Source organism: Manis pentadactyla, chromosome 12 (genome assembly GCF_030020395.1).
Source record: "Manis pentadactyla isolate mManPen7 chromosome 12, mManPen7.hap1, whole genome shotgun sequence".
Classification (NCBI taxonomy): domain Eukaryota; kingdom Metazoa; phylum Chordata; class Mammalia; order Pholidota; family Manidae; genus Manis; species Manis pentadactyla.
The window spans coordinates 19,317,354-19,331,230 of NC_080030.1; the positions used below are offsets into that span (position 1 = coordinate 19,317,354).

At 44.4% G+C, this 13,877-nt stretch overlaps 1 pseudogene; it reads left to right on the forward strand.

Annotated features, from left to right (window-relative positions):
• The first annotated feature begins 246 nt into the window (after positions 1 to 246).
• Positions 247 to 13,636, forward strand: LOC118908560 (uncharacterized protein C2orf78-like; annotated as a pseudogene).
• The last annotated feature ends 241 nt before the right edge of the window (positions 13,637 to 13,877 follow it).

A 13,877-nucleotide genomic window follows, 5' to 3' on the forward strand; every position in this document is an offset into this window, starting at 1 on the left:
AGCTCCCTAGAAAGCCAGGGGCATTGGCAAAGTGCAAACCTGTGCTTCCTCACTCCCCAATCCTCTGCTCTCACATCTTAATGGCAAATGTTCTGCACCCTGGTTCCAACTCCTACTGGTGTCCAGTGAGACCACTGGCGGAAGCTGCTGTGAAAATGGCGGCTGGGCCTAAGAACAGAGAGGATGGGACTTCCCACCAAATGAGACTCGGCAGAGTCCAGACATGGTGTGAGCCACTCCACCCACATGTTCACGGTGGACGGTTCAGAGCTCATCACAGGACGTGTGATCACACCACCCCCAAGGACCTTCTATGAGGGGTGCAGGGTGAGCACTCTTCTCGGATATACTCAGGGCCACCCTAGCACATGCAGGGCCCAGGACCAGAGTATGGGTGGAGGCCCGCACACAATGTGGATTATCTGCACTGTCCGGTACAGCAGCCACTGGCTGCATGTAACTCTTCAATTAAATAAATTTAAAATCCAGCCCCTTCATTGTATTAGCCACATTTCAAGTACTCAATAGCCACATTCCATATTATAGAACATCATCATCATCATCACACAAAGTCCCATAGGGCAGTGCTAGTCTAAGTATTTGAAGCTTACAGAGTGTTCAGTAAAATATATTCTAACCTATGACTTTATAATAAATGGGAAGGCAAGCGTCAAACTTAGAACCAGAGTGTAGAGAGGGTCAGAGCAGGCAAGCCAGGACCGCAGCCTGCCCAGGGCCTCTGCTTCCCCCCTTGGCCTTCAGGCCGCACTGCAGAGATACAATTCCAAGCTCTGCCCACCCCGACCTTGGCCAGCCCTCAGGAAACCAGCTTCTGTGCTGGCCGTGGGAGCAGGGTCCCCAGGCAGGAATTCCAGGCCCCGGTACCCACGGTGGGAACCAAAGGGGAAGCAAGGGCTCGGCGAGGGTAAAGCCTCGGGCCTTCCTGACTCCTGCCTGTGGGGAGGGCCCCACTGGGGCCCTTGGAACGCCTGGGTCGAGGAGTAAATACAACTGCAAGGTCAGTGCTAACACCAGGTCAGAAGAGGCTGGAAAGGGCAAAACACACCACCACACGTCAACTGAAGCCCAGGTGCCACTGACTTCAAGACACGAGACAGGAAGGAGCAAGGCTCACACTCCTCCCAGACTGGTCACTGGAATTGTGAAAACAACGTAGATCCCCATAGGATGGCTACAGGATGCAGATAAGCAGAGACACAAAGCAGAGCCAAGCCAGCTCCTCCGTGGCCCCCTCCACCAGTGGCTTCTGTGTGCAGCTTCTCTCACCGCCCGTCACTCCTTCTAGGTGAGGGCATGAGGCCCCAGGAGCACAGAAGAGGCGGTGGGGCAGTCAGACGATTGGCAAGGGAGCTGTGACTGCAAGTGTCACCTCCAGTACCCTAGTGTGCAGCATTCCAGCTTCAGTGAGTGTTGGCTGCAGCCAGGGATTCTGGGGCCCTGCTCCCCAGAGGTTCCTCCTCAGCAGAATGGGAGCTGCCTTCTCCCCAGAAATTGTGCTCCTGCTGTGGGCTGAACTGTGCCCCCGCACTTCCCCCTCTGCCATTCATATGTGACGTCCTTGGCCCCATGTGATGGTATTTTGCAGATGGGGTGTTTGGACAGATGACTAGGTCTAGTTAAAGTCACAAGGGCACGGCCCTCAAAATGGGATATCTGTCCTTAAACAAAGAGATACCAAACGGCTTCCTCTCTTTCCACAAGGTGAGGATGCACTAAGAAGGCAGCTGTCTGCAAACCAGGAAGTGGGCATCACCAGAAGGAACTGAACTGGCTAGCACCTTGACCTGGCACTTACCAGCCTCCAGAACTATGATCAGTAAGTCCTCCTTGTATTCAACAGGTTATGCTGTTCTGTTAAGGCACACCAAGCTAACTAACACAGCCCCACTCCCTAGGACAACTCTCAGGGGCTGACAACCTTCCACCAATGGTTGGCAGACATGGGAATCAAAAGGCCAGCCCCTTGCCCCAACGTGGGACCAGCTCTGCAGTAGCACAATCCTTGCTCCAAAGCTTCCCAGGGGTCAGGCAGAAGCTGACTCTGGCTGGATACCACCCTTGCATGGAGACCTTTCCTGCCCACTCCTGCTGCCCTCAGCCCCTGCTCAGTAAACCACAATCACCTAAATCTCTACGTCAGCTGGCAGAGGCAGGCGGCAGGCAGCAGGTGATGTGCAAGAGGAGTGGTGGTAGGAAGGTCCCTGAAAGGCACTAGGTGAGGGTCCAGGCAGAAGGCCCCTTAGGAGTCACATGGATAATAAGTGTGGGAGCTGAGATCTGAGCACTCAGTGTGCGGCCGAGCAAGAGTTGTAACCACTTACACACCACCTCTCTAAGAAAGCCAAGTATTTTGTCCTGAATGAGGAGCTCTAGGCACCACTCTGACACAGCTCTGGTCTGAACCAGGAGGGGAAATTACAGGCCCAAACCAGATACACTCAAGTCCAGCTGAAACGCAGACACCAAGGTGACAGGAGATAGGAGGTGAGAGCCATGTTTCAGTAATGTGACTCAGTGCCACTTCACACTACAAGTTTAGGTTGCATGCACCGCACACATGCCACTCTCTGCTTCCTCTACTACAGCTGTTCTGTATGTATGATCTGGGAACCTCCAAGTGCTGCACAAGGTCAAAATGTTTCTACCGTTGTAGCAAACTGAATAATGGCCCCCAAATAATGTTACTCGTATGGCAAAAGGGACTTTGGACTTTGCAGATGTGATTAATTTACAGATCTTGAGAAGAGATTATACAATCCCAAGGTTTCCTATGATAGGGAGACAGAGGGAGACATTGCTATAGCAGAGGAGCAGGCGGTGTGATGTCAGGCAGACTGGAATAGTATGCTCTGAGGATGGATGAAGGGACCACGAGCCAGTCACTCAGAGCTGAAAAGACAGGGAAACAGATTCTCCTCCATAAGGTGCACCCCTGCTAACACCATGTTTTTACCCCTGTAAGATCCCTTTGGAGAGACTCTGACCTCTGGAACTCTAAGGTAATACATTTGCATTGCTTTAAGCCACAAAGCTTGTGGTATTTTGTTACAGAGCAGCAGGATGCTGACACAACAACCATACCAAGACACTCTGTGGCTTTTTCACACTCATCCTCCTTTCACCTGTCCAGAGAGGTTTCCCGACGCCCTGCCATGTGTGCAATCACAGTGGACTGAATGCAGAAGCAGATGTGAGGAGCCATATGTCTTCTTTTGAGACAGACATTAAAGAGATGTGCAAAAATGTAAAATGTGCCACTCTTCTCACTAAACTTTTGGTTTGGGAAAACCTGGGTTATTTTTCATAAAATGTCTTACTTACATTAACACAATAACAAATGTGTTATTGATATTTTAAAATAGCTGAACAAATACATATTTTTACCTTCTGCCAGGCCTAAATGCTAACACAGAGTAACTTGACAGCTATAACCCACATGAACCCATAAAATTATGGGGGACCTCCATAATTTTTAAGCATGTCATGATACTGAAACATTTGGGACCAGGTGTGCCAGAAGCACTAAGATTAGAAAATACTGGTACAAATTTTGGATAATTTTCAACCACTCTAGTAGGAAACTTGGGACTAACCAAGTGACACATTCATATGGCCTGTGACCCAGGAATTCCACTTCTGTTAATCTAACAGATATAGGAAATGGCAGGCACACAAGATTATTCACTGTCAAGGTGTAGTAACAGAAGACTAGGACCAGCCTAATGCCCATCAACAAGGGACTGGTTTAATGAATTGCAGTGAGCCCTCCACAACAAAGCATTACACAGGTGTTTAAAAAGAAAGGGAAAGATGAGCGAAGTTGCTTTGTATGTACCAATCTGAAGTGATCTCCAAAATATATTTGAAGAAAGCAAATATTGAACAGTGTATGTTATGCTCCCTTTTGTGCAAAATTAAAAAGAAACAGAGGGAAGGACTAAATAAGAATACATATTTAAATGTGCTTATATATGCAAAAAGAAATTCTGGAAGGATACATCAGAAATAAAATTATTTACCTTTCCTGGGGGATGGGGTGGGGACAGAGAATAGCCAAAGCTCAGGATTGCTTTGGCTATTCGAGGTCTTTTGTCGTTAGATATTAATTTTAGAACTATTTGTTCCAGTTCGTTGAAGAATGCTTTTGGTATTTTGATAGGGATTGCATTGAATCTGTAGATTGCTTTAGGCAGGATGGCCATTTTGACAATATTAATTCTTCCTAGCCAAGAGCATGGGATGAGTTTCCATTTGTTAGTGTCCTTTTGAACTTCTCTTAGGAGTGTCATGTAGTTTTCAGGGTATAGGTCTTTCACTTTCTTGGTTAGGTTTATTCCTAGGTATTTTATTCTTTTTGATGCAATTGTGAATGGAATTGTTTTCCTGATTTCTCTTTCTGCTAGCTCATTGTTACTGTATAGAAAAGCAATAGATTTCTGTGTATTAATTTTGTGTCCTGCAACTTTGCTGAATTCAGATATCAGTTCTAGTAGTTTTAGAGTGGAGTTTTTAGGGTTTTTATGTACAATATCATGTCATCTGCAAATAGTGACAGTTTGACTCCTTCCTTACCAATCTGGATGCCTTTTATTTCTTTGTGTTGTCTGATTGCTGTGGCTAGGACCTCCGGTACTATGTTGAATAACAGAGGGCAGAGTGGGCATCCCTGTCTTGTTCCTGATCTTAGGCAAAAAGCTTTCAGCTTCTCACTGTTAACTATGATGTTGGCTGTGGGTTTGTCATATATGGACTTTATTATGTTGATGTACTTGCCCTCTATACCCATTTTGTTAAGTTTTTATGATGAATGGATGTTGAATTTTGCCAAAATCTTTTTCAGCATCTATGGAGATGATCATGTGGTTCTTGTCCTTCTTTTTGTTGTTGTGTTGTCCTTGATGTTGTGGATGATGTTGATGGGTTTTCAAGAAAACTGTTTTAAAAAATGCAATTGACCGAATATCCATAGCAATCCTGAGAAAGAAGAATAAAGCAGGGGTTGGGGGGGATTACGCTCCCTGACTTCAAGCTCTACAACAAAGCCACAGTAATCAAGACAATTTGGTACTGGCACAAGAACAGACCCATAGAACAATGGAAAAAACTAGAGACCCCAGATATAAACCCAAGCATATATGGTCAATTAATATATGATAAAGGAGCCATGGACATACAATGGGGAAATGACAGCCTGTTCAACAGCTGGTGTTGGCAAAACTAGACAGCTATATGCAAGAGAATGAAACTGGATCATTGTTGAACCCCGTACACAAAAGTAAACTCAAAATGGATCAAAGACCTGAATGTCAGTCATAAAACAACAAACTCTTGAAGAAAACATAGGCAAAATCTCTTGAATATAAACATGAGCAACTTTTTAATGAACGCATCTCCTCAGGCAAGGGAAACAAAATAAAAAATGAACAAATGGGACTACATCATGCTAAAATGCTTCTGTACAGCAAAGAACACTATCAGCAGGACAAAAAGGCATCCTACAGTGTGGGAGAATATATTTGTAAGTGACATATCTGACAAGGGGTTAACATCCAAAATATATAAAGAACTCATACACCTCAGCACCCAAAAAGTAAATAAACCTATTAAAAAATGGGCGGAGGATAGGAACAGACAATTCTCTGAAGAAGAATTTCAGAGGGCCAATAGGCACATGAAAAGATGCTCCACATCGTTAATTATCAGGGAAATGCAAATCAAAACCACAGTGAGATATCACCTTACACCAGTCAGGATGGCTAACACCGAAAAGACTAGGAACAAGAAATGCCGGCGAGGATGCGGAGAAAGGAGAATCCTCCTACACTCCTGGTGGGAATGTAAACTACTTCAACCATTGTGGAAAGCAGTATGGAGGTTCTTCAAAAAATTAAAAATAGAAATACCATTTGACGGGGGAATTGCACTCCTAGGAATTTATACCCAAGGAAAACAATTTTCAGATTCAAAAAGACATATGTATCCCTATGTTTACTGAAGCACTATTTTCAATAGCTAAGAAATGGAAGCAACCTAAGCGTCCACTAGTAGATGAATGGATAAAGAAGATGTACATATACACAATGGAATACTACTGAGACATAAGAACGAAAGAAATCCTACCATTTGCAACAATATGGATGGAGCTAGAGGGTATTATTCTCAGTGAAATAAGTCAGGCAGAGAAAGACAAATAACAAATGATTTCCCTCATTTATGGAGTATAACAACAAAGCAAATCTGAAGGAATAAAAGAGCATTAGACTCACAGACCCCAAGAAGGGACTAGCTTGTACCAAAGCGGAGGGGTGTAGGAGGGCTGGTGGGGAGGAAGGGAGAAGGGGATTGGGGTGTATTATGATTAGTACACATGGTGTGGGGGGTGATCATGTGGATGAAAGTGTAGCACAGATGAGACAAATAGTGACTCTCTGGAATCATACTACACTGATGGACAGTGACTGCAATGGGGTACGAGGGACACCAGATCAAGGCTTGTCCCACAAACAATGCCTACAATGAAGAAAATAAGGAAAGCAGAAGAGAGATGCAAGTGCAACCTGGCTTCGACAGCCCAGTCCAAGGAAGATAGGAGTCAAGGAGAGGAAATCAAATGGAAAGATCCTTGGACCACATCTTTCCTCAGAAGGTGCACTCAACAAGTTCATCCAATTCTGGAACCAAGTTACAAAAAGAGCTCCTTAATCCCTTTCTGTGCTCCCAGAAAGGGACAAGTTCATTAAACAGATCAACTGATATAATTTCAGAACAATTTCAGAACAACTGAAACTGTTCAACCTATAGGTTGCTCCTTCCAAAGGACATTAACTAACAGTACATATAATTTATAATGGTTAGGATATGTTATAAAATATATTATAAATAAGTACTAGTTTTTTATATTAACGAACATCTTTAAGAAATGTTGAGATGATTTCCCTAACACAAGATCCTGGGGGGAAGTGAGGCAGTCACACCTGTCCTGTAGGATTCCACCTTCACAGAGCTCAGCCATTTAGGGGGTGTTTTAGCTCACCTACTACTCCCTCCATCCAATCCTGTCTTCTCGTTGGGAGTCTGTCCTCCCTATTGGATACCTCGTACCTTTAAACTGTCAGCTTGTGACATCATTCTCCCAACAACCTATCGCCACCTATAGAATCTTGGGGTTTCCACGGAGTTGTTTGTAAATAGACTGGGACCATCGCAAGTGACCAGTGACCAGTGACCTTCATACTGGACACACGTGTTCTTCGGCTTCAGCCACTCAGACATCCTCTAGCTTCTTCTCCTCATCTCTTGTATCGACAGCTGATGTTTCCTCTTCTTCTCTGACCATGTCAGGTAAGGAAAGAAAGTTTTAAAAGATTTTCATTAGATTTTTTTGCCCCTATATTTTAGTAGCAGGTTAAAATAGCATGAAATAATGGGAGAAAGTGTTGAACTAGAAATCTGGAGGCCTAATTTCAGTTTTGACTTTGACATTTACTGACTGTGTGACTTTGGACAAGTCACCGACTCTCCAAAAAATCTGTTTTTTGCTCATCTGTTCCATGAGGAGGGCAGATTAGTTCTCTCTGGTCCCTTTCTTTTCCAATATTGCGTCTTAAAGGGCACCCACGTAGAAAATGAAATCAGAGGCATGTTGAAAGGGTTTCTACAGAAACAGAGAAAACAAGGTGGTGTAGGAAACTGGCAGGATATACTGAGATATATCATCTGTAGTGGCCTCCCTCCAATAATGTTTCAAATTTACTATGTTTTAGTTTAATGATGTTCAAATAGTAATATCCACACAGTTTCAAGTGTTCTATCTAAACCAGGTGAAAAGAGAAAGTAGGGAGAGAGGATACAGAGTACTGGGCTACTCAAAAGGAAGGAAGTGGAAGATTGTTTTCATCAGCACAGGATGACAGGAACCAAGAGGGTGGAGAAGATTCAGGAATGAAGGCAAGCATGGAGTAGTTTGAGTTGAATGCCGAAGCATTCAGATATTTTAAATTAAAGCATAAACAGAGAGAGAAATCTGCTCAGAGCAGGGCAGAACACAGCTGATTTAAGCAAATGCTTCCATGAGTAGACTCAGAAGGAAAGGAAGGCCAGGTAGGCTATCACATCTCAGAAAAAAGGAGCTTGTCAGACGTCACACAGAACTGTTTGTTTCTTCCCATTGCCTCTCTGAACAAGAGAGGGCACCTTACAGTTTTGAATATAAACATTTAACAAGTATGTTTTAGAAATCATGCTTCCTATGAACAAGAAACTAACCAAAGTGGTTATCCAGGAGAGGGAAGGACACAGAATTTTCACTATTTTATGTCATTCTGATTTTTAAACTAAGTAGATGTTTTGCCTATTATAAGTAAAATTAAGTCTCTTAAAAAAATGTTATCTCCTAACTTGAATCAGGACTAACTGCTTTTCTGATAAGTGAGTTCCAAGTCAAGACTGCTTTTCATCATTAGTCATTCTCTCCCTAATACAGAGGGCACAGTAATAAACAGCCATTATTTCCTTTTGGATATTAGCTATTCTAAGAAGGAAAAATCAAGCCCCACATCATTAATTCCACATTTATCTAATAAAATTTTGTGGACTCCTTTGGGTTTACCAACATTAAAAAAAATTAAATTTAATTCTGGCCTGTTGGTTTTTCTTGGCTTTGAGGATGACACTTTCCTGGGTGTTCAAGATGACTGCAATCTAGGTTTTAAGATAAATATTAAAACCTTCATGATACTTGTTAAGTGTTCTTTTCTCTTATCTGATCCTATTAAGTGAAATATATATATTCCAACCAGGCTTGATATCTGTTACTTGCTGGCTAATATTATTCAGACAGCTACTAAAAGGCGCAATAATGGAATTCCTTTATACTTAGTATCTTGCTCTCTGCTTTAGACCAGGTTTTACTGAAATATTTGTCTACAAAAAATTGTACCTACCTCTACTTGCACATTTATTGCGTTTTGCTGTTCATGCAACTTTTTACTGTTATTATCCTCTCTGTCTGAATGTACATACTGTCTAAGAATTCATTCAAAATCACCTTCTACTGTGGGCTGTTTTTTGGTTACTAGTGCTCACTAACATACACGAGGTAATACTCACTTTCATAGTATTGCACATATGATACAGAACTTCATTTGTTAGTAAACTTATGCTTTAATGCTTGCTCCATACATACTCCAGATTTCATTAGTATCTCTATATTTCTTTTTAATTTTGTGATACATGTTTATCATGATTTTTCTCATTATCTTTCCAGAACTTATATTTTCCTCTACATAAATCACATATATGTAACATATCACTTTTACGCATGTATGAATTATTACTGTCATCATTGTTACTATTATAACCACTTTATAGATGAATAACCTGAAGCTCAGAGAGAGAACAAATAACTTTTTTCTCTCAAAAAGAACTTTTTGAGAAACTCACTCTCAGGTAGTCATTTTGAGGGAGGATCAGAAACCTGGCTTGAGGACGGTAAGAATGGACCCTTTAATTTACCAAGTAGACTAAGCCATACGTGAACTCTGGGTAAGAGCATTTGAACTGCACAAGCAAAGTGAGACACTGAGGATTACAAAGGGAGCAGCTGTGCTATTTTCCAAAGGAGGAAAAAAAAAACCCACATGAAAAGTTCCATTTCTTCTGGTTTCTTGCAGTGTAAAGCTCAGAGAGCGTCCTGGCAAGGAAGGCAGGATACTTAGATTCCTGTCACCTGGTAATGCCACTACCAGAAGGGGAGAACTTGAACAAGCCCATCTGACCTCTCTAAGCCTCAGTTTCTCACTTGTAAAACAAGAGCGTCACAAGCTCTTGAGGAACCTCCCAGCTCTAAGATGCTTCAATGTTAGGAAACAGCACAGGGCAGGACACTAATGCAGGCTCCCAGGGAAGAAGGGCAGGGAGAAGCTTGCTTCTAGCCTAGAGAACCATTAGGAACCCCTCTCCTGGGCCTTCTGCACGTCTTCCCAAGCTGGGAGCACAGGCAGTGAGCACCGAAGGATACCAGACTGTTCCGGCACTGAGAGCCGTCAGAAACGGACTGGTTCTTGCTATCACCCTTGAGTTGGCATTAGAGTCTTCCTGATAGCAGCAGCCTTAAGGTCATGTGACTCCTCTGACAGGGAATTTTCAGACTCACGGGTTTTTTTCCCTACATAAAATTTCCAAAATCCATTTTTACTGGGAACTGCAAATTCTCTGCAGCTCTCTCTTCCCGGGGTGAGCCACGTGGCTTCTTCCTTAACAGGAAGTGTCTACAATTCGTCCAGAGTCTCTGCTCCCACTGCCAGTTTCACATGGCTGCTGCCATCAGCCTCTGGCACCTCTTTCCAGCCACTCATGGGTAGTGCCTACCTTTACCAACATTCTAGCACAGCTGTATTGTGTGGAGTTACAGGCCACAGCCAGATCTCCACTTCAGCTGCTTCCTACCCATGTGGTTTTGAGTGGGACATGACAGGAAGCACTGAAAAGAAGTCCTCTTCCCTTGGAGACTTCACTGTGACTGTCACTGACCAGGACACAGCCATGTCTGTGGCAGCACAATAAGGTAAGACTTCAGATGCCAATAATATGGTCCCTCTGTGTCATTCACTTTCTGCCAGCCTTGCTCACGGAACACCACCTCAGATTCCAAATCAGGGACACAGCCCGTCACTTATTTACCATCAAGGGAGCCAGGTATATTATTATCATCAATGCACACTGGGGCCTCTGCTATCTGGAGAAGTGGGCCCCTGCCTGCAATCTAATCGCTCTGTGTCATATACAGGAAGAAGGGCCTCTGCCCCTCAACCAGGAATGGTGATGGTGCTAAAGGAGATCAGCCCGCAGATACCCCACTACCAGTCTCCACATCTGGGATCTACTACTCTGCATCTGCTCCACCCATCACACAGCCACATTCTCAAGGTGAGTGCAAACAGCAAGTAGGGAGAGGAAGGTCAGCATTCAAAAGAAAGGTCACATCTGCAGCTGGAAAGGAGTCAGTCCACAGATAGGTAGAGTTTAAGTCCTGAGACTTTACTCAGTGGTCTTCATTTTCAGACCTAACAGAGGTGGGAAGGCAGGCACTGTAATGGCCGTCTTTGCCCATAAAACCCAAGCGTGTACCGAGGGATACGATGCTGTTCACAGCCCTGGCCGATCAGCCCCCCTGTATTCTCTCACACTGTAAGGCACTCCATTTTCCTGATCTATTCCTGATTTTTGGAAGGCATTTCACTTATTGTGCTCGTAGCAGTTTAACTTTCCCTCACTTCCTTAAGGGACACCAGGATTTAAGAACTTGTGTTCTGGGATGTTGTTGAAAGCAAGCAGGCTAGGAATCTGTCCTTGCTTATATAGTTTATCAGGAAGAGCTTCATACTCTCTGGTAGTCTATGGGCTGAGGTGTTCTTAACTTCTCAGGAAAGTGGAGAGGATTGACGACTCCATATAAGACTGCTAGGCCTTGTGAAACATTTCATATTGTAAAATTCATTTCCACATTTTATTTGACTTACAAAAACCCTATGAAGTACAAAAGGAAACCAAGCAACAGTGACATCCAGTGAGGCCCAGTAAGCGCTGGAACAGTTGCCTCCTCTATCTCCTCGCACAGGGTGCTGCCCACGATTCCTAAGAACTAGGAGAAAAGTGCTGTCCATGGTGAACAGTGCATGATTGCGGTGTTGTGTCTAGAAGCATCTCATTTACCAAAGACTGACTTCTTCCTTGTTCCTTTGTAGTGCTGGAGACTTCCCTGGGGATGGACACTTCCCTGGGTTTGCAGCCTCCAAGCCAGACATTTTGTCTGCCACAAACTCCAGAATTCACCAAGACCTGCAGCAGCAAAAATATCCAGGCACTTGAGAGTAACCCACCACCTGAGGCTTGGGGCATTTCAGTAACACCTTCAATTTAGACTTCTAGCAATCTCTTGGCACTGCCTCCAGATAAAAATAAGGAAGAAACCAAGAACAACAATTTGGAGGATATTAAAACCAAGTTTTCAAAGCCTCTGGATGCCTCCCAGATCCCAATAGAAAACCAAGATGATGCACACCTCCCTTTACAAATCCCTGATATTCACCAGCTCCAGGAATGCATTGACCCCCTTGGCCAAGAGAAGCAGCCTGGTCCTTGAGGACCAAGGGACACTTGGACATGAGACTGAATCAAGCGGCCTCTGCAAACCTTGCTGCCCTGGTGGGGGACAGTCACCTTCCTCAGCTCTGCAGTGCCTTCAAAGACCTTGATCAGTCCAAAGGTCCCAAGGTGGTCAAAGCCAAAGGTACCAGAGCCATTGAGTTAAACTAGGTGTGGGAAAGGTCACGTACAGAAAAGGGGTCCTCTGGACAAGCCAGGAAGAACAAACATAAGGTCTCTGAGCCTCTCAGTGGTGCTCCCAAGGCCAAAACCCAGCCAAAGGATGTGGACGGTCTGTTAGGGGGAGACATGAGTATTCGCAGTGTTGCGGATGGTGACAAGGCTCCTGTGACCATGTCCAAGCATTCTAACCAGAAATCTCCAAAAGCTGTGTCAAGCAGGTCTAGCAAAACCAGGAGCCACGAACAGGAAAAGACCAAAAGAACCAGAAAAAGCAACTCCAAGGAAGCTGCAGGGGGTAAGGAGTCCAGGAGCAAAGTTACAGCAGAAGAAAGGGCAACCATTTCAAAGATGAAGTGGAAGAAAAATAAACCTGAGCTCAGCCAAGAGAACTTTAAAAATCCTGGAAGCAGCCTGTGCATGCACATGCTTGAGTCTGTGCAGCGTTTTCATACACCAGGGAAGGAGACTGACAGGAAACCTGGATTCTCTTCCTCCTGTGACTGGGGAAATAATAGGATCTCCAAACGCCCCCAGCCAACCCTGGCCGCAAAACCATGGCTGAATACTCCACGTGAGGGTAAAGGTACTGAGAAAACTCATGTCACAGCCTAGAAACCAGAGGGCAGTGTCAAAAAAGAGTGTCCATCTCCATCCCAGGATGAATGGCTGCCTCCTGGGAAGTTTAAGTTGGTGCTTTCGCCTTTTCTCGATGAGAAGAGGACTCCAATTCATCGAGCTCCTTGGAGGCCACAGTCTCTTAGTTCACACCGGCCAGCTTTGGTGGCCTGGTACTCCTGACGCTGCTCAACCTATTGCAGTTGGTGCATCCTGGCAAGCTTCTGCATCTTGGAAATGTCCTGTCTGCCAATCTCATCTCGTCTAGGCCAACTCAACCCAACCAGGCCTGAGCAACTCTACCCAGACTAGGGTCTCCCCATCCACTGCTTCTAGACCTGTACCCAGAAAACATCATCTTGCACCTCTCTCCAGCAGGAGCCCATTCCCACTGCTGTGCCCCAGCACCAGTCCCCACCAAACCCTCAAAGGCAGCTTCCACCCCAGGAATTCTGCTTCCAACCACGTCCATGGAGGAAACCCAGTATTCCTGAGAGCCAGTACTGTCTGAGCCCATCACGGAAGAGCAGACACCAGAGCACGAGGCTATGCAGAGGCAGGCTCAACAAGAATGAGAAAATGCTGCCAAAAACACCACTTTGGGAAAAGAACAGCTTTTTATTGAGAGGAAAAGGAAATGGAAATTGCTGACTGCTACGGCTCTGCAATATAAGAGCTGACAGGATTGTTGGTGCTGCTTTGGATACCAGCTGCAGAAAGATAGTTAAGTTTCCACACATAGAAAAAATGTAAGTTAACTCACATAGATAGATAGATATGTTTCCACACCTAGATATCAGTTTCCACACATAGATGTTTCCACAAGTACAAAGATAGATGTTTCCAGATGTAGATAGATAGATGTAAGTTTCCAGATGTACATAGATAGATATGTTTCCACATGCAGATATAAG